Below are 21,872 nucleotides of genomic sequence, written 5' to 3'. Positions count from 1 at the left end.
CATGAGGAAGAGGGGGCTCCAGTGTCTCTTCCTCTTCTTATAAGGGTGCCAGCCCTATTGATTAGGGCCCCACCCTTATGGCCTCATTAAACCCTTATCACCCCCCAATAAGCCCTATCTCCAAATATAGTCACATTGGGGGGTTAGGACTTCAACATATAAATTGGAGGGCACATTCAGTCCATAACATTCCACCCCAGGCCCCCCAAAATTCATGTCCTTTTCCCATGCAAATACATGTACTCCATCCCAGCAACCCCCAAAGTTTTAACTTATTCCAGCATCAACTCTAAAGTGTAAAGTCCAGAATCTTGTCTAAATAGCATCTAAATCAGATATGGGTGAGATGCATCCTAAGGCAAAATTCCTCTCCAGATGTAAACCTGTGAAACCAGACAAGTTGTATGATTTCAAAGTGAGGCAGGCATAGAACAGACATTCTTATTCCAAAAGGAAGAGACAGGAAAGAAGGAAAGTATGACGGGTCCCAAGCAAGTCTAAAACCTAGCAAGGCAAATTCCATTAGATCTTAAAGGCTTGGGAATAATCCTCTTTGGTTTGATGCACTGCCCTCCAGGGCCACTGCTAAGGGCCCCCACCATGGCTTTCTTCAAGAGCCCCACCCTCTGAAACCAGGGAGGAAACAGCCTTGCCCCCTGGGCCTGTGTTAGGCAGCCCTCTGAATCACCTTCAGGTCATTCTCTTTCCTTGAAGGATAACCCATGTTAGCATCCTTCCTTCATTCCGTCCCATTTTCTTGAAGCTGGCAGTGTTTCTGGTGGTATAATCTCTATTTCTGGCTTCTGCTGAGATGGCTGATTAGATCCATGGTTCACACTTAATCTCCTTATTAAAGGGTTGTTCAGCCACCCACACCCTTAGTGTTCTCAGAAAATCCTCCTCAGTTTTTGCAGTGTGGATAGGTGAGAATTTTCCAGTCTTTAAGTTCCAGTTCCTTTTTGCTTCCTTCTTCAACTCATCTCTCTCCTCTTGTATTTTATTAAAAGCAGTAAGGAAGACTAAAGCCACACCTTCAGTACTTTGCTTAGAAGTCTCCTTTGCTAAGTGCCCAATTTCATTGCTGGCAAGTTTGTTCTAGCACAAAATACAGTTCAGCCAATTTCTTAGCCACTATATAATAAAGATCACCTTTCCTCCAGTTTCCAATAACCTATTCCTCATTTTTACTTGAGATCTCACCAGAATAGTCTTTAACATTCACATTTCTACAAACATTCTGCTAGTGATCATTTCAGTGTTCTCTAAGAAGATGGAGGATTTCTCTCCAGCTCTCCTTTTTTCTTTCTGAGGTCTCACCAGAATCACCTTTAACATCCATATTCCTACCACCAGTCCCTTAATGGCAATATAGACTTTTTCTAGCATGCACCTCAAAATTCCTCCAGCCTCCACCTATTTTCCAGTTCCAAAGCTGCTTCCACGTTTTTAGGTATTTGTTACAGCAGCACCCCACTTCATGGTACCAAAATCTGTATTTGTCAGGGTTCTCTGGAGAATCAGAACCAATAGGATGTATATCTATATAGAAAGAGATTTGTTATAGGGAATTGGCTCACACAATTATGGAGGTTGACAAGCCCCAAGATCTGCAGTCAGCAAGCTGGACCCAGGAGAGTTAATGGTGTAGTTGCAGTCCCAGTTCAAAGGCCTGAGAACTAGGAGAGCCAGTGATGTACAGTTGACCCTTGAACAACATCAATTTGAACTTTACAGGTCCACTTATATGCAGATTTTTTTCACTAATACTACACCATCCAAGTTTGGTTGAATTTGCAGATGCAGAACTGCAGATAGAGGGCTGACTGTAAAGTTATGCTTGGGTTTTTTACTGTATTGAGGGTCATTTCCCCAACCCTGGCATTGTTCAAGAGTCAACTGTAGTTCTAGTCCAAAGACTGGTGGGCTCAAGATCCAAGGAGAGGGCTTCCCTGGTGGCGCAGTGGTTAAGAATCTGCCTGCCAATGCAGGGGACACGGGTTTGAGCCCTGGTCCGGGAAGATCCCACATGCTGCGGAGCAACTAAGCCCGTGAGCCACAACTACTGAGCCTGTGCTCAAGAGCCCCCGAGCCACAACTACTGAGCCTGCGAGCCACAACTACTGAAGCCCGTGCGCCTAGAGCCCGTGCTCTGCAACAAGAGAAGCCACAGCAATAAGAAGCCCACGCACTGCAACGAAGAGCAGCCCCTGCTCGCTGCAACTAGAGAAAGCCCGCAGGCAGCAACAAAACCCAACGCAGCCAAAAAAAAATAAATAAATAAATAAATAAATAAATCTATTTTAAAAAAAAAGATCCAAGGAGAACCAATGTTTGATTTCAAGTGCAAAGGCAGGAAAAAACTGATATCCTGGCTCAAAGGCAGTCAAGCAGGAGGAGTTCCCTCTTACTCAGCCTTTTTGTTCTATTCAGGTCTTCAACTGATGGACGAGCCCCACCCACATTAGGGAGGCCAACCTGCTTTACTCAGTCTACTGATTCAAATGTTCACTTCATTCCAAAACACCCTCACAGACACATCCAGAATAATGTTTGACAAAATGTCTGGGCATCCCTTGGCCCATTCAAGTTGATACATAAAATTAACCATCACAGTTCTCAACCCCATAAATCACCTTAGGTATATAAGTACACATTGGAATCCCCTGAGGAACTTTAAAAACATACCATTCTGTAGTCCCACCCTCAGAAATCCTTAAGTAATTGGTCTGAGGTGCATCTTAGAAATTTTCAAAACTCCTCTGGTGACTCTAATATGCAGTCAAGCTGGCCAGATGAAGTACCTCAGCAAGGAAACTTGGTGGAGCAGAGAAGCCACATATGGGAGCACTTTGTGTGGCTCAGCCCAGAGCCACCACCAACTAATCACTAAGAGTCTCTTAATTCAATTAGTTGAGGGTCCTTTATACACTGCTAGCTATAACAGCAAAGAAATATAAAGCAATAACAACACAGATGCTAAAGACACGTAACGATAAAACAAATCAAAGGTACAAAGCTTTGGGGGGAAATAGAGATCCTTTGGATAGGGAATGGTGGGGTCTTATTTTAAACTTTTGTGTTGGTGACATATAGAGCTACGGCTTGTGTTTCATAATTTATGTATTTTTGATTCCATGCCTTTTTAATCATTTAGCTGATTTTTTGATAGTTACTACTTTTTCTTCTGGAAAGCTGGGGGCACTCACCCTCCCTCTTTTTCCCCAAGGCTGTGCCCTCAGCCAGGAAAGGAAGGATGACTAAAGGGGCTGCTAGCAGGGCCTGGTTCGAAGCTGCGGGTTCTAGGCCCTGGTCTGAGCCATGGAGTTTGGCCTCCTGTCGGGTGGGGAGGAGGGAGGAGCTAGGAGGATGACAGAGGAAAGGAACTCCTCTCCACCTTGCTGAGGAAGAGACAAGGGCCTGGGTAACTTTGTATGTATAGAATATAGTTCTGGTTCTTTCCACGGTGATGTTAAGAACTGAGAGTGACACTTCCCTCTTCTCTGAGCAACTCTTACCCTCTCTGCCGTGGGGTCATAAGGCAAACCAAAATGGCAGTGTACTTTCTGGGTAAGGTTTAGTACAGTATTTGCTCAATATCAATCCAGCGAGAGGCAAAGGTACATAGAAATGTTTTGCGTGGTGAACAAGGGCCACATTGTATTGTTCCCGCTTTTGCCACTGAAGGAGAACTATGCAAAAACTACTAACACCTTAAAAGATACTAATTCCTTAGGAGTTTACTGATAGCTTGGAAAACCATGGAACCAACCCTGTAAGGTAGTTTCAAAAATAAGTCTCACAGTGTAGACAGTTTCGGTTTGGGAAGATGGATAGTGGTGATAGTTGCACAACAATGTGAATGTACTTAATGCCACTGAACTGTACACTTAAAAATGGTTTAAGTGGTGTAAAAAAAAAGTTCCACATTAAAAAATAAAGGCATTTCTTGTTCAGAATTAACACCATTTTAAATACATAATACCAGAACGGAAACCCTGAAGGCTCTACTGTCTAAGTTACAAATTTTAGGTTCAAATAAGTATGAGAGGAGACAAGAAACGGGATGGCAGAGAGGTCGCGACTATGCAACCACCAGGCTTTCTATTCCCCTTGTGGTTCTCAAGATGGCAAAGATCTACTCAGACAAGTTTTTCTTTAGTTGAGCTGGTGTTTTGGTTGCAGAGAACAGGAGGGGAGAGAGACAGGGAGAAATCTTCCTCCTCAACCAAAAAAGTGCGGGCACCCACCAGCCAGGACCGAACAGCCGCGACCAGCCCGCGCCGCCCTCGTCCTCTAGGCGGCTGGAGCCGCAGTGCCGAAGCAGAGCCGGCGCTGCGGGCAGAGCGTCTGGCTGCGCAGCCCACCCCGGGGGAGAGCTCCTAACTCCCAGAGCCTCCTGTGGCTGCGAGGCGGGAGCAGCGGCTTCTCCCGCCTCCCTCGCGCTCCCTCGGCTTCCAGGTTCAATAAGGATTACATCATGGAGCAAGTATGCGGGGCAGCCTGAGAATCAAAGCCGTCACAATCAGCGGCTGGTTAACTGTACTGTTGCTGAAACACATCCTTCCCACCCCCTCCTCTCCCCTCTCCCACCCCAGCCCTCTGCTTTTCGTACTATTAAGGATAGCATTATTGGGGAGAGGAAAATCTGATCAAAACTGTCGACCGCCAACAGCAGATTTTCTATGGATTCTATAAAGGCCACCTTAACGATTTCCCTAATTAATGGATGACATCTTTGGCTGAGGGAGAGGCGATGGATTCGACTCTGTCTTCGCCTTTGTTAACCTTCTAATTAACTTTCGTAGGTCACCCAGGTCTCCCAAACCTAAAAAGTGAAGAGGCCCATTGTGCGAGGAGCAGTAAACTTACTTTTTCTGCTGGGATACTTAAAAGGGAGAACAATTATAGGCTGAGAAAAATAACTCCATTTAAAAGCTTTGTGACTGCAGAGAATGCATAGGTCCCTCCCTTAGAAAATAATTGAAACACCTTTTATACCAATATTTCTATGCATAATAAAAACAAATTAGCAAAATGCATCTAAATTCAGCAGCACTTGCAAATTACCTTTTTTTTGGAATGTAAGCCTCTACAAGTCAACAAAAGGAGCGGGAGTTTAGAGAGAACATTGCAACTGCAGCAGCTATCAGCCTTTAGGCAGAGTGAGTGCAGCACTGGGCTGAGCTCAGATATCTGAGTCACCTCCTGGAGGAAATGCTTCGAATTTAGTGCCCTTGCCCATGCTGGGTGTGAGATGCCAAGGGGACCCAAAGACTATTAGCAAGTGAGCAGGTCTTTGTCTGGATAGAGTGGCCTTTGGGGGTTCAGAAATATTTTAATGGTCTTAGTGAAAAACAGAAACCACCATGGTGGAAAAGCCAGAAAGTTAGTGAAACCCCACTGCGATCAGTGAAATTGATAAGACAGAACAATTTTTTAAAATGTAAGACGTATTCCTGTTGGAAGTTTCATTCTGGTAGATTTGACAGACTATGCAGATGTGTTGTAGTTTCTGCCCCAGTTCCTTGGCATCTGTGGCCAGAGGAGACACTGAGGGAAGAGTAGCTGCTCAGCCTAAAATGGAACTGAGATGAAGGCTCCTTTAAAGGAGGGCTTTGCTGAAAGGGAATGAGTTTCCTAGCCCAAGGACAACAGTACTGTGACTTTAGTATTGTTTCCTGATTACAAACAGACCCAGAGCTAATTGTAGAAAAGTATAAAGACTTTAAATACTGTCAATATTTTAATCATATCTTTCCATTCTTTCTTCTATGTATCCCCAAATTTTTATACTGTTCATATTTGTATTCTTCGCTTTGTTCCTTTAACAAAAGAACATTTGGCATTATTTATAAAAATTACAAAAACATAAACATTCTTTGATGCAGCAATTCCTCTTTAGGAAGTTTCCCTAGAGGTATACTTGCACAAAATGACATATGTATAAAGTTATTCTTTGCAGCACTGTTCATAATAGATTGAAAGCTATCTAAATGTCCATTAATAGGGGACTGGTTATAGAAATACAGTACATCCATTGAGTGGAATATTACAGAGCCATAAAAAATAGATGAGGATGCTCATTATATGCCATTTTGGAATGGTCTTCAAAATAGCCCATTAGGTAAAAAACAAACAGCAACAACAATATGGAGCAAAACAGTGGTGTAAAGTATGCTACCATTTTAGTGAAAGGCATGGCTTGAATATTCATAAACATTTTCTTCTGGTGGCAGTTATCTTGGGAGAAGAGACCTGAGTGGCTGAGGAACAGCTGTGGGAGGGAGACTTCTCTATAACTTTTATATCTTTTGAATTTGTACTGTGTGAATATATTACCTATTCAAAAAATAAATACATAATTTAAAATTTTTTAAAAGAGAAGGGTTGCTATTTTCCAGTCTGCTCTGTGCATAGCTCTGCACAATTCAAGGGTAGCCTAGTCATAAAAGCGTCCTATTCATTTCCATATACTAAATAGCTTATTTTAGACTTTTCAGTCTGCCTAGATTAAAAGAACCCTAAAATGGAAGGTACACAGTCACTCTCTCTTTGAAATATTTAAATGTTTCTTAATGAAAACAGAATAATGGGGACTTCCCTGGTGGCGCAGTGGTTAAGAATCTGCCTGCCAATGCAGGGGACACAGGTTCGATCCCTGGTCTGGGAAGACCCCACATGCTGTGGAGCAACTAAGCCCATGAGCCACAACTACTGAGCCCACGTGCTCTAGGGCCTGAGTGCCACAACTACTGAGCCTGTGTGCTGCAACTACTGAACCCTGCATGCCCTAGAGCCAGTGCTGTGCAACAAGAGAAGCCACTGCAATAAGAAGCCTGCGCACCGCAACGAAGAGTAGCCCCCACTCGCCGCAACTAGAGAAAGCCTGCGTGCAGCAACAAAGACCCAACACAGCCAAAAATAAATAAAATTTAAAAAAGAAAAGAAAAGAAATGCCTCCTCAACATCTTTCGTCATAAGGGAAATGCAAATTAACACCACAATGAGATACCGCTTCACACCCACTAGGATGGCTATAATCAAAAAGATGGGCAATAACAAGTGTTAGTGATGATGTGCATTGCTGATGAAAATATAAAATAATGCAGCCACTTAGGAAAACAGTTTGGCAGTTCCCCCCAGAAGTTAAACATAGAGTTACCATATAACCCAGCAATTCTACTCCTAGATATATGTTCAAGAGAACTGAAAACATAACATCCTCACAAAAAGTATACAGGAATGTTCACAGCAGCATTATTCATAATAGCCAAACTGGAGAAACTACACAAATGTCTATCAACTAATGAATGGTTAATAAAATGTGGCATGTTCATACATAGAATATTATTTGGTAATAAAAAGAAATAACGTATTGATGCATGCTACAACAAGATGAATCTTGAAAACATTATGCTAAGTGAAAGAAGACAGACACAGAAGGCCACGTAGTGTATGATTTCACTTATATGACATGTCCAGAATTGGCAAATCCATAGAAACAGAAAGTTTCAAAAATACATATGACCAATTTGTTAAAAAGAAAGACTATCTAATTAGAGCTGCATTTTTGCAGTCATTTAAGCAGAAATGAGTGAAAATTCTATCCCCCAGAAGACTGTAAACTTCATGAAAGCAGTGTCCCTGCCTGTGTCTTGGTGCCAGCACGTCCAGCTGGACTACACACATTACAGATTATGTGAGTGAATGGATCTTGGTGCATTTTCTTCTGAACAATTCGGGGCTTAGTTCCTAAAATAGGCCTCTGTTTACTCATCTGCAAAATGGGGCTAGAGCAGTTAACAACCTTATAGGATGAATGTGAGGATTAAATGAGTTAAGGGAGCTCATTTAAACTTTGCAAAGTTCCTGGGACGTAATAAGAGTCAACAAGAGGTAGTCATTGCTGTATTGTTTTATTATTGTTTTAAGTATTATTACTATTACTGTATTTGGGGACCTTATGCCCACTCATCACAAGGCGTAGAAATATCTTACCACCTGGCATGAGCAATTCTTGAGTGATTACTGTTTAAATATATATTTGCTCTTATAAAGTTGAAGAAGGGATTAGCAATTTTCAGATTCTGAAGCAAAAATAATTGGAAATTCAGATTCAGGATGCATAGGATTTTATAACAGTCTACAAGTACATGAAAAAAATCTACAAAAATATAATAGATTTGAATTTCTATAAATGATCTAGTCTGAAACATTTTTCTAAACTTCTACTATTTGTTTTGTTTTGTTTTTTTGCGGTATGTGTGTGCCTCTCACTGTTGTGGCCTCTCCCGTTGTGGAGCACAGGCTCTGGACGCGCAGGCTCAGCAGCCATGGCTCACGGGCCCAGCTGCTCCGCGGCATGTGGTATCTTCCCGGACCAGGGCACGAACCCGTGTCCCCTGTATCGGCAGGCGGACTCTCAACCACTGTGCCACCAGGGAAGCCCTCTACTATTTTTTCATATACTCCATTAAGCTTAAAATACCAAACTCCTTAAGTTAACTTTAGGTCAGCTTTCAGCCTCTGTTATAAGTTTTTAAATTGTCTCCCTCATCCCCCACCCTCCCCACTTATCAATTTTTAACGTGCACCTTATTTGAGTGAAATATTTTTCACTTTACTTGAAGTTTAACATATACTCATAGGATACAGATTGAGTCAACCATTGTTTGGGGGTAGGTAGGGGTGTGCTGGAGGCGAAACTTTGGTCCTCCCATCTCACACAGGGAAAAGCTTAGGTAAGTGATTTATCTTGCATCACATAACTTGTTAATGGGATTTTGAAAGGGAAGTCCAGGACAAGGTGCTCTTTTTCCTGGTGCTACAACACGCCAGCCCCCTCCATCATACAACACATGGACGAACAATGGACAAGCAGCAAAACATTTCCCTAGCTGGGACATCAAATATTATGAGAAAGGACAAGCATAGGGAAAATGGAAAGTGCATGATTTTTAAGTGCATTCTTCCAGGTTTCAATCCAGATTTTGATCATTTATATGTTCACAAGTTTCCATTAGATAAATATGCTTCATTAATCTTGTTTGCTCTTGTGAGAAAAATACAATGGCCAGGGAAAAGTGGGGAAGAGATGAGCAAGTAAGTGATTTGCTGGAGAGATTAGAAAATCTCTGTCAGAATCAATTCTATGTGTTCACACCAACCCTTAACTACCCCTCACCTCACCCCACAAAAAAGAGAACAGATAGTAGCAAAGAATAAGAAAGTCTTCTTATGCCAGGCAGTAATAGAGTTAGCTGTCATCAAACTGGGCCAGAAATAATGGATGACAGCCTCACCCTTGCACACCATTCCTAGTATCATTTCCTTTTCCTTTATTCTCATTACTAGCAAGACCCACCCACAAGGGGGAAGATTTCCGCCCAGTGTGAAGAAACTTCCTATCAAGTAAGTTGGAAGTTTTCTCTGCTGAAAGGTTACATCTTGTTTATGGACGGGCTTCTCTGTTTTAAAAGTCCATGGACAGAGGGGCCCTGTGGAGATGGATTATTCCTCATTCCCCCCAATTTAATCCCCTCATTCAATTCCCCCTTTCTGACTCCTCTCTTCCTTTCTCTTCTCTCTTCCTATTTTGCGCCTTCATTTTATTCCTCTCCACTGTCCTTCCCATCTCTTTGAACACATCAATCTTTAGTAGTATATTAATGTTACTCACCAAAGTAACAAAGCCTTGATTCTGAAATTCTAAAGTCTTGATTCTGAATTTGCTTCTCTAAACAAAAGATAGGTTTAACATTAAGAACTACAGGTGGTCCAGCATCACTTTTTATATCCATCCCCAAACAAGGAGGCCATATATTTATCTAGAGATATTTTGTATAACTTAATTCAGTATACATGCAATCTATGTATACATATACATTAAAGAATCTTTTGGATCTGTGTAAGGGCCTTTGAAGTCTCTTCTGCATGTTAATTTCTCTCCTAATCCAGATGCCACTGCTCTTTGTGACATTTCAGAGAGGTCACTGAGCACCATCCTTATAACCCTCCAAAGAAGAACAATGGAATGCAGAACTTTTTTTTTTATTACCTAACCTTTTAATATTCTTTTTTCCTTTTCAAGAAAATCCAGTTAAGTACTAGGAGGTCTTACCACTAATAGTAATTTCTCTCTAGCTCAGTCAGTACTTACCCTCTGCAGAGAAAATTATGAATGTATCTGTGTTCACAGATTTACACATTTCCTATTTTATGTGATTACTCCCCAGAAGGAACTACCTTGAGCCTCTGCCTAAACGGATCTTTCTGGCCTCCCCATGATTATGCAGTTCAAAGAATCACAGCTTTTACAAATGAACTTCCCTTCTGATTTGGAATTCTAAGAGCTCTAACTATTATTAACCTGTATATAAACTATAGGGATTTGAAAGAGGTAACAAATGTTAGAGACTGCAGCTTTTCAAGCTGTATATTTCACAAACAAAATGCCAGCTTAAATTAGAAGCTGGAAAAATATTTTAGTTTTAGCAAAGCAGATTTTTTAATCTGCTAATTAAAAATTCATAAATTCTGGAAGAATTAATCTAAAATATTAATACTTTCCATACAAATGTATCAAATGATCTTAATGTGTTACCATTTGGGGAGTTTTAATTCTGCTAGCATGAAAACAAATTTTTTGACACTGTAATATCTTATTTGAATACAGTTTTATACAGTGGAAAAGCTTAGTCTTATATACTGTGCATAAGGAAAACCCATTTGTGTTTAAAATAAAAATTCCTCAAGATATTTTAGGTTCTTGCTCTGTACAATGAATTTAAAGATAAATTATGTTCTGAGTAAAACGTTGTTTGTGTTTATGCAGAAGAATATAAAGAAGAAAATAATCGATAATTCCACCATCCAGACAACTACTATTCATATTTTCTTCCAGTCTTTTGACTAGGCATATATTTTGAAATTCCTTGTTTAGACTTTCACTGTTCTGTTTTAAGCAATAATGCTTCATGCTGAGGCATGGCTTGAGTTTTAGTGACAGGGAGAAGGAAAAAAGAGAGGAAGATCAAGAAAGAGGAACATGGAGGGCACAGGAGTCTCTTGCCTCCTTTCCTATTGACTGCTGACACTAGTCCCCCATACCTACTTCTGCTAGAGACATTCCCCAAAATCCTCAAATAGAACAACAACAATAAAAAAAACTTTTCCAAACCTGAAAAGCATTGTAAGTGAGCCTACTGATATTCACTGTGAAGAAAATGTCAACATTCTCTTTGTGGATAGCTAGGTAATTTGTGTATTTTTGCATTTCTATGGTCATCTCTTTCTAGGTTTCTAAGAAATCATGAATATCTTTTTTAAAAAAGAAAAAGTATGTTTTTAATCACCTGAAAACACCCTTTAGAGTCTAAAATGGGTATGACCATTATTCTGATCCCCCTGCAATGTAATAGTTACTCTCCTCAGTCTAGCTTGCTTTATATTTTTAGTATAAAATACATATTGAATTTTGGCAAGTTTGAGTAAATATCAATAATATAGCTTTCCAGGATAGCTTGCATCATTATGGCCTAGAACTTAAGGCAATTAAGTGTGTCTTCCTTTTCCTGTAATTTTGTATGCAGAACACATTTCCCACAACATACAGCACTATAGGCCTATAGTAAGCACTAGACTGTGAAAACAGAATAGTCCATCAGCCTCCTAAGAGAATGCTCAGTGTCTCCTTAGACCTATTTTCATTGAAGCCTCCAAGAATGGCATTACTGTATTGTGTGCTCCATGATTGTGGCTATCATTTCATCACCAGAAATTATAGCACTGGCTTCTGTTTCCAGCACTTGGGTGGGTTAGATGCTGCAAAGGTTAGTTTTACGTGTCAACTTGGCTAGGCTATGGTGCCCAGTGTTTGGTCAAACACTAGTCTAGGTATTGCTATGAAGGTATTTCATAGCAGTGTGGTGAAAGTAGATTTTTAAATAAAGCAGATTACTCTCCGTGATGTAGGTGAGCCTCATCCACTCAGTTGAAGGCCTTAAGAGAAAAGACAGGTGCCCTGAAGATGAAGGAATTCTGCATCCAGACCTGCCTTTGGACTCAAAACTGTAACATCAACTCTTGCTGGAAAATCCAGCCTATCAGTCAGCCCTGTGGATTTTGGATTTGCCAGCCCCCACAATCTCATGGGCCAATACTTAAGAGTCTCTCTATAGATACAGATACATAATTTATATTGTAATATAATATCTCTTTCTTTGGAGCACCCTGATACAGATACCCTGAATGACAATCTCAGCTAAGATAGCTAAAACTCTTCATAAAATATTTTTTAAATGTCTTTTTAAATATATCACTGAGCTTGCACAAAAGGGAGGGATTTTTCAGATCCCCAAAAGTAAGTGAAAGCAGAAACCCTGGTAATTAAGCAAGTTCCAAAGCCAGCTTTCACCCTGAAAGTTTCTGTCAGACTCTGGAGACCCTGAATCTCAACTCTGAGATGAAGCTCAGGGATTGCCCAAGGTGGGGAACCTGCTAGGAGAATCCTTACATAAAGCTGAAAACACAAAGGGCTACATCCTCAGTGTAAGGACAAATTAAAAAAAATAAACCCTGTCCCAAAGAGGGGTGCTATTTCAAGGACATTTGCCTATCTTAATGTTGATGCTGGGAGGACAGAAAGAAAGAAAAAAACTTCCCTAAGAATTTGGAAGCACAACTAGGTCCATCACAGGAGAGCTTTCTACCTGAATTCATACCACATATGTGGCTCCCCCAAATTTTAAACCATAAAATAGAGTATTTCAATATAAAAGGATCCCAATGGTAGTACAACCAAGTAACTCAACCAGAAAGAGCAAGTGCAGATCTTCCCTGCACAAATTCATTTCCAACTTTGGCCTTTAAGAGTCCCCAGAGATAAAGTGCCAAGACAAATGAGACGACCACAGAAGAAAAATGTCATAAAACCTAGGAAGAAACATGGTACCATGAAGTGAAGACCAGAAGAAGCAAGCAGCAGACATCAAAAGTGGTCTTGCAAAGACATCAAATATTGACATTAGTGACCAAATACCAATTTTATATGATTAATAAAAGGGGAGCTTGAAAATATTAGCAAGGAACGGGAGACTGTAAGGGATATCCAAGCAGATCTGATAGGGAACCAAACAGTACTTCAGGAAATGAAACATAAAATAATTTTTTAAATGGAGGAGAGGGGCTTAAACAGCTGTTTAGACCCAATGAAAAAGATAATCAGTGAACTAGAAAGTATATTTAAACATTTTCCAAAATACAATCCAGAAGACAAAGAGACAAAAAACATAAAAGAGATGTTAAGAGTTTTATAACTCCTAATCAGAGTTCATGAAGGAACTAATAGAGGAGGGAGAAAGCACTTTCCAAAGAGATAAAGTGATAATAATAGAGGAGGATTTTCCAGTATTGTTAAAGACCACAGTGCTCAGATTCAGGAAGCCAAGTGAATCCCAAGCATGATAAATAAAAGAAATCTACATATAGAACTATGATTGTAAAAATGTAGAACTCCAAAAGGGAGGGAAAACTTTAAAAGTAGACAGGAAAGACAGAGCATCTGTAAATGTGCAGCCTTAGACCTAATACTGACTTTTCAACAAAAAACAACAGGAGCTGGGACTTCCCTGGTGGTCCAGTGGTAAAGAATCTGCCTTCTAATGCAGGGGACATGGGTTCGATTGCTGGTCAGGGAACTAAGATCCCACATGCCATGGGGCAACTAACCCTGTGTGCCACAACTACTGAGCTCGCGCGCCTCAACTAGACAGCCTGAATGCCACAAACTACAGAGCCACATGCTCTGGAACCCATGTGCCACAACTACAGAGCCCACACGCCCTGGAGCCTGTGTGCCACAACTAGAGAAGAGAAAAACCCGCATGCCATAACTAGAGAGAAGCCTGCACGCCGCAACAAAAGATCCTGCATGCCTCAACGAAGGTCTCATGTGCCGCAACAAGACCTGATGCAGCCATAAATAAATAAATAAATAAATCTTTTTTTAAAAAAAGCAACAACAGGAGTGCACGCACACACACACAAAGACAGTAGAGTCATATCAGTGTGCTGAGAGAAAATAACTATGAATCAAGCATTATATCCCCAGTGAAATATCTTCCGAGGATGAGTGTAAAATATACTTTCAGTCAACCAAAAATTGAGAGACTTTTTAATATTTGGCAGACCCTCACCAAAGAAAAGTATAAAGGATGTACTTCAGAAAGAAGGAAATAATCAGAAAAGATGTAGGTAAATATGTGGGTAGATCTCAATAAATTTGATTGTATTAACAATAATATCTAATCTGTGGGGGGGGAAAGGATTAAGCTAGAACTGGATTCCAGAACTAGAAAAGGATATGTTGAAAAGATTTCTAAGGTCCTCATATTGTTTCGGAGGAGGAAAGATGTTGATTAACCTTGTTAAGTGAAAACATTAAAACAGCGAGGCAACCCCTAAAAGAATAGACACACAAAGAATATAACTTCCAAACAAAAAACTCTCAGTGCAAAATAAGCAAAAAAGAAGGAGCAAAGAATAGAAATATAAAGCACCAAAAAGATGGCAGTAATAAATCCAAGTACATATATCAGTATTTATAATAATGTAAATGTACGAATATAAATGTCCAGTTAAATGTTGAGGATTATCAAAATGAATTTTTAAAAGAAAACAATTATAAACCGGTTTACAAGAGATTCTTAAAACATAAAGTTATAGAAAGGTTGAAAGTCAAAGGATGGAAAACCAAATATTAACAGAAGAAAGCTAGTGTGGCAAAATTAATATCAGAGAAAATAGACTATGGCCAAAGCATTACTAGATATGAAAACAGTTCCTACCTAATTCACCAAGAAGATATGTCAAGGGACTTCCCTGGTGGTCCAGTGGTTAAGACTCCATTTCCTGATTGGAGAACTAAGATCTCACTTGCTGTGTGGTAAGGCCAAAAAAAAAGAGAAGAAAATATGTCAAGTCTACACTCATATGCACCCACAATCATATACTTCCTTTTAGCATCAGAGAAAATGCAAAGTTACTGCCATTACCACTGCTATTCAATATTGTATTCAAAGTCCTAACCTGTATAAGTATGACAGAAGTGGAAAATAAGTTAAAGGTTTAGGGATTAAAAAAGAAAGATAAAAAAACTGTCATATTTACACATAATATTATTGGCCACATAGAAAACTCAAAGGAAACTATAGGTAAAAATTATTAGAATTAATAAGAGAGGTTTTGAATCAGTATACACTTTCATACAGCAAAACTATCAATAAGAAAATATAATTGTGGGCCTCCCTGGTGGCGCAGTGGTTAAGAGTCCGCCTGCCGATGCAGGGGATACGGGTTCGTGCCCCGGTCTGGGAGGATCCCATATGCCGCGGAGCGGCTGGGCCCGTGAGCCATGGCCGCTGGGCCTGCGCATCCGGAGCCTGTGCTCCACAACGGGAGAGGCCACAACAGTGAGAGGCCCACATACCGCAAAAAGAAAAAAAAAAAAAAAAAAAGAAAATATAATTGTAAAAGAATGCCATTATATAGCAAAAATATAATAAATCTAGGTATAAATCTAACAAAAATTGTGTACATCATTTACACAGAAAAATTATATCTTATTGAAAAAAACATTAAAGAAGACTTAAATAAATAAATAAATACCAAGTTGTTAGTAGTAAGCTTCAACACATGAAGGTGTCAATTCTCCCCATATTGATTAAATCCAATTCTGATGAAAATCCCAGAAATATTTTTTTGTGGAACTTGACAAACTAATTCTGAAATTAAAATGGAAGAACAGAGAGCCAAATATAGCCAAGTATTCCTAAGAAAAAGTACAAGGTAAGAAGAATTGCCCTCCCAGTTATCAAGACTTAGCATATAAGCCATAGTAAGTAAGACAATGGGATGCTGGCAAAGGGCTAGACAAAGGGGCCAAAGGAATATGATAGGGAACCTGGAAATAAATCAAGGCATATATAGAGACTTGCTTTTATAATATAGTAGGCACTAGAGATAAACAGAGAAAAGGTTCAATCAATGGTACCAAGAAAATTTATTAAACAACTGTGAAAAAAAAAACCTAAACTAAATTGGATCCCTACCTTACCCCATACACAAAAACTCATTCCAGTTGGATTAAAGACTTAGATGTGGAGAGGCGAAACTATAAAAGTTTTGGAAAATGATTTAGGAGAACACCATTACAACCTTGCAATAGGGAAATTCTAGCATATGTGTACAGGAGGCATGCACAAGAGATAGTCTGAGAGACAGAGAGAGAAAGGGAAGGGAAGAACCCAAATGTCCACTCCTGGTAGTGAGGAGCAATCACTTGTAGCCTGCTCACACAGTGGATTACTATACAACAATGAGAATGAAGAAACCACATTGTGTGAGTGTACCACAATTAATTTAATACCAACGTTAAACACAGTGGTGGGAGAAAAATCACTGACAACTATGTTATATTATATATTATATAATATATATACGCTATATTATTTAGGGATACATACATAAGTAGTAAAATTATGAAGCAAGCAAATGAGTAAAACACAATTCAGGGTGGTGATTGTTTCTGGTGTGTTGGTAGGGAGGAGAGATGCAATCCAAGAGGGCACAAAGGAGTCTCCTTGCGGACACTACTGAGATTCTATTTTTTTTACTGTAGCTGCTGGGATAGAGCAGTCATTTTATTTTATTCTTTAAATCATACAGATGTATTCATATAGTATTTTATATGTATGATACAATCACACTCAAATGTTAGATATGTTATTTCTGAGATCTTGGCTTCATTCTCTTATTGATTTAAATCTAGTCCATCCCTGGATCAAGTGCTCCTTCTTTTTGGCTTATGAATACCGTTTTCTAGATCTGGAGCTGTACTTGCACCTGCTCTACCATTATCAGAAGTCAGATTTCTTTACTTTTCTGGCAACCTAAGCCTGGGGGTACCAAGATCACCATCCTCCCTTTCCAGCAGTGTTTGCTCAGCCAGCAAGTGTAAGAGAAAAAAACAGAGTTTAATTATAATCAGGTCTCCAGGAGCTTCTTTCTTCTAATGATATTTGCATCAAGTGACTCCAGAATAATTCAAGAGAATAATTTAAGGCCTTGAAAGCTAACCAGAGTGAGTGATGGAAAGGCCTGATGCCAGTACGTTACCCCTTTCAGGGGTTGACCTTATTAAAATTACCTAGTGTTCCCCTCTCAGAAGACCTTCATCTGTAAAACAGAAATGATAAGCAACCGTGCTGGGTACTCTTAGAAGCTGTGGTCATAAGCTTTCTATTAACAGACAGTAGATCCTGTCATCAATTCTGTCTAAACCTATACATTGCTGTTAAATGATTCCTTCAATGTCGAAGTTTTATCACTCTGACTCATACTTCTATTTTCTTTTTTCTTCCTAATAATGTGACATCTCAGTCTTTACACCCTCACTCAACTTTTGCTGACATGAACACACTCAGCATAGTCATACTTGCCAATAAAGGTCAAATACTATATTTTTTGGTAGGTTTTAAGAACTTTCATAATAATAAGCAAAAGGTCCTGTCATTTATTTGATTTGAATTTGCAAAGGCATCAATAAACTAAAGGAAGACATACTGAGAATTGATGGGGAAAAAAATGTTGATTCCCAAATTTATCTTCTGGAAATTCAAAATACACAGTGGAGTAACAGCTGTTCTAGATTTCCACCAGAGATCAGCAGATAAGTTATTATTGAAATTCAAAGTTGTGACATCTTTAGATAAATATTTGCCTTTGACTTTCATTCAAGAGAAATCTAGAAGGAATCACAGTCTGGCCCAGAGAAGATAATTTTAAATCTACAGTTTTAAACTGGGGTTGAAAAGGAGCCCAGGTTGGATTCTGCCAGCAGATCTGTCTGCTGCTATTGTTTTGTGTTGTCAATGTCTAGGACTTTCTGTCTCCAGCCATGTTTCAGCCTGTCCTCAAAGGTTTTCCTCACCCCTCTTATTGAGCCTGCCACAGATTCGGTACGTGCCATCAGAGCTCCTCTCTCACTGTGCCTCCCCTCTCACTGTGCCAATACCCTGACCTGATGCCTTTGGAGGGTCTCTATACTAAAGCCTAGCTATTGAAGACTTCAGTTAGCCAGCTTCAGAGCACACAAGTGCCTACAGGTCCAAGAGCAGAAGCATCCCCCATGAAATAAAAACATTGGGATAGCATCTGTTGGCACATGCCAGCCCTCCACCCAACAAATGGCTTCCCTTACACTAGCACGTAGTCCCTCCTCCCTGTTGATACACTTGGGAAGCCGGTCCTCTAAGAAGAATGTGGCCTTTGCACTAACCACATGGACTGGGTTGTCTTGTATGCAACCACTGCCAATCCAGCTTACAACAGTGTCACTTAAAGAGATTTCTGCACTCATTCTCCTATTTTGAAAGGAGAGAAACAAGAGATGAACTCCTGGTCCCTCCATATGTGCTTTTCAGACCAGTGACAATATTAATCCTACAATTTGGTTTATTAAAATTACTGTCATGTCTAACACTACCATGTATCTGCAAAGTAATTAGATATCTTGTCCCATATGTTACATGGGCAAGTCCACCTCATAACTTTACAGAGGGATGGTGACGCCCTCCTTTGGGGCCCCCATCCTGGCACCCCTTCTCCCCCACCTGCTTATTGATTTAGGAGTCAGCCTTCCCAAATTGTGTGTAAATTGAGGGCAAACTCGTTTTAGTCTCCCTCCTATCAGAACCATAGTAGTTGTTCAGTAAATATCTGATGAACGGTCGCACCTCCCAAGGTCTTAGAATACCAAGGGTACGTCTCTTTCCCTTCCTCCTAAATCACCTGCCAGTACTTCCCCCAACCTGGTGCCCCCAGGCCTCACCACGGTCCTTGCCATCACCCCGTCCACGTTTTTCTGAAGCTGCTAGGCCTCAGGCAGGGATCTAGGGTCCTGCCTGGAAGGTGGGTGCAGCCAGGAGGTGGCAGCGGAGGGGGGGACAGGGATGCGGCAGCCACACCCGCTCCCCTCCCACTCCCGGGCTCCCCCACGCCCCTCTCCTTCCAGTCTCCCCCCACTACAACCCCACCCTCTGCAGCAAGGAGGCAAAGGAGCAAGAGGAGAATCTTGGCCGCAGCCCCCTCCGCCGCCTTATAAAAAAGAAATTGACTTTTGTTTGGAGTTTGTGAAAAGTGGGGCTCGGGACCCAGTCAATGGGGCGCCCCGCGGTGCGGGCTGAGTGGAGCTAGCGCGAATCGCTCAGCCGCGGCCCCAATTAATCCGCCCTTTGTGCGGCCCGCCCGGCCGCCCCCGCCGCAGCAGCACCAGCGGCCCATTGTTCGGCCTCGCCGGGCCGCGGGATTTACCCTTTTCAAACAGCCGGTTTTGTCCACGGCAGTTCGAGCGGAAGTTTCTCACTGACAATTTGCCCCAAATAGATAGATTTGTCAGAAGCGACCTTCGGGAAGGAAGCAAAAAGCCACCGGCCTGAAGGTTGGGGCCGACACTCGGCGTCCCACCCGCGGCCGCGCCGCCCTCCGCGCCCCTAGCCCGGCAGCCCGAAGCCCCTCGGGGATCCCCGATCCCCGGCACCTGCTGAGCCAGACACTTCGTAGACCTGATCTCCATTTATCCGTCTGTAAAATGGAACAGTTTGTCGCTTGCAAGACGTTAAGTCCAGCGCTTTGGGTCAATTAGCGTGGACAACGTTCATTTCCTCTCTCTCCTCCCACCTCCTTTTTAGAAAACTGTAAGGAAAAAAACAAACAAACAAAAAAACCCTAGCAAGACCTCAGGGACGACGTGAAACATTCTTGAAGGTGGGTCTTGGTAACAAATTCCCGATGGTGCACGTGTTTGTTTCTCTTCTGCCCTCCGGCTCCTCCTTAACAAAGATGTCAACCGTGCTAAATCACAGGTGGGGTCTTTGTAAGACCGGCTATTGTCTCCTCATAAGTCAAGATATAAAACGCTTTGTACTGAATGGCCCGTGATCTGTAGCTTTCAATTTGGGAGTCGGGCTGTTAGATTTTTTTTTTCCCACCCACCAGAGCCGCTCTTCCCCCAGATGACCTCACTTAAATAAGCAAAATCTAAATGGGGGGGAAAAATCCCAATATGCTGTTGATGAAAAGAATAGTTACTGATTTCTTCACACTTAATGGCAAGTATGTCTTTTAAAATACAGTCTCATACCAAACAGATCTGTGAATTTTAAGCAGAACTGAATTGTATTAATCAGTTGATGGGTTTGTTCATTTTCTATCACTAGAGGAGAAATACAAAGGTTGGGACTCCACAGCTTCTATTTCTACTGTACTCACTCAGTCTCTTTCTTTAGTCCAGAAAATTTCCTGCTAGTTGCACATGAGAGAAAAGTTAAAACAAAAAAATCTTGTTTTTTTGTTTATCCATCAGGTGAATACACACTTCAGCATCATACAGAGGAAACCCTAGGTGGTCTTTAACAAGATTTCGGTGGTTAAGAGCTACAATTTAGAGAAGATGACAATACATACACAGTGTCAATAGTATTTAAACAAACATCCCAGACAACAGAATAATGGTTATTAACTATGATGCTTTGGGCTTCTGACTGATTTCCCATGCCTGTCTGCAGCCAAACAGCTGCAGGATTTCCACACACCCCGCTTTTAAACTGTTTATGTGCATCATTTTAAAAATTGCATTTAACAACCATATCCTTCAGAACAGTCCCTCCGTGTGGAACAGAAGTGAATGGTTTAGTAATAGTGACAAAGCCAGTAGCAAGAATGTATTTCATGACAAAAAGACTCTAGTTAGAAATCAGCGCCTTCAAAAGATTCTACATGTCTCAAAATGTGGACCACTGTCTGATTCTGTAAGTCCTGCAGCATGGGTTTACATGTCTAAATAAGTAGAGCTCTTTAACCCTACTCAACACTTGCAGTGTTTTCAAAAGTGATTAAATTGTATAACTGTCCTAAAGTTCCCACCCTCCTAGGGTTTGAAAATATTAAAGAAATTGAAAGAGAAGTTAACATTATTTTGTGCAATTCCTTTCTCACTTCCAGACAAATATTAAGTTTTAAAAATTACTTTAGTGATCAGGACATTAAAATGAATACATTCCTTGTACACTCCAAACATGCAACTCCAATCATTATTTAGCTAATGCAACTGGAAAACATATATTTAGGGATCCAAATATGTGCTATTATGAGTGCTTGGGTAATTATACATTATTTTAGCTAATCATAAATGCATGGACTAAAGTTGAGTTACCGCCACTGTTTTCATTGTTGTTTAGCATTTGTTAAGCTTCTGCTTTGCACTAAGATGGTCAAAACATCAGCCTTCAAAAAAGGCATCTAAATATTTGTATCTTATCTATAGAGAGATACATATATGTTATATGTGGTACATGTGGGCATTTCAAATATCTATTCAATGTCCTGATCTGAAAGAAACACTGGATTTCAAATGTTTCATCTATTCCAAAATCATGTCAGTTACACCTGAAATTTTAGAGACTTGGAGAAATGTCTACAACCTACCTCCTGAGCTGTGCACTGCTATACCTGAAAGCCTAAATCCTCCTTCTCCCAGCAGGCAATCATCTTATGCCCTGAAGCATGAGATCTGATTACCCCTATCATCATCTTAGCTTGCATAGATACAGATGTTATTAACGGCTGTAGTTTATCCAACCCTTTTTTAAAACGCAGCTGCAGCATTTGACTTGGGGACCTCCTGTGAATCCCACTGGTTGACTCCGTCTTGCACAAAACACGTGGGGTTTGGGGGAGGGAGAAGAGAGGGGGAGGTTTGTTTTGTTTTGGAGGTTTTTTTTTTTTTTTTTGAATCAGACTTCCCTAAATAGCCA

This window comes from Mesoplodon densirostris, chromosome 12, assembly GCF_025265405.1.
Source record: "Mesoplodon densirostris isolate mMesDen1 chromosome 12, mMesDen1 primary haplotype, whole genome shotgun sequence".
In the NCBI taxonomy this organism is placed as follows: Eukaryota; Metazoa; Chordata; class Mammalia; order Artiodactyla; family Ziphiidae; genus Mesoplodon; species Mesoplodon densirostris.
This window is presented reverse-complemented; position numbering follows the sequence as displayed.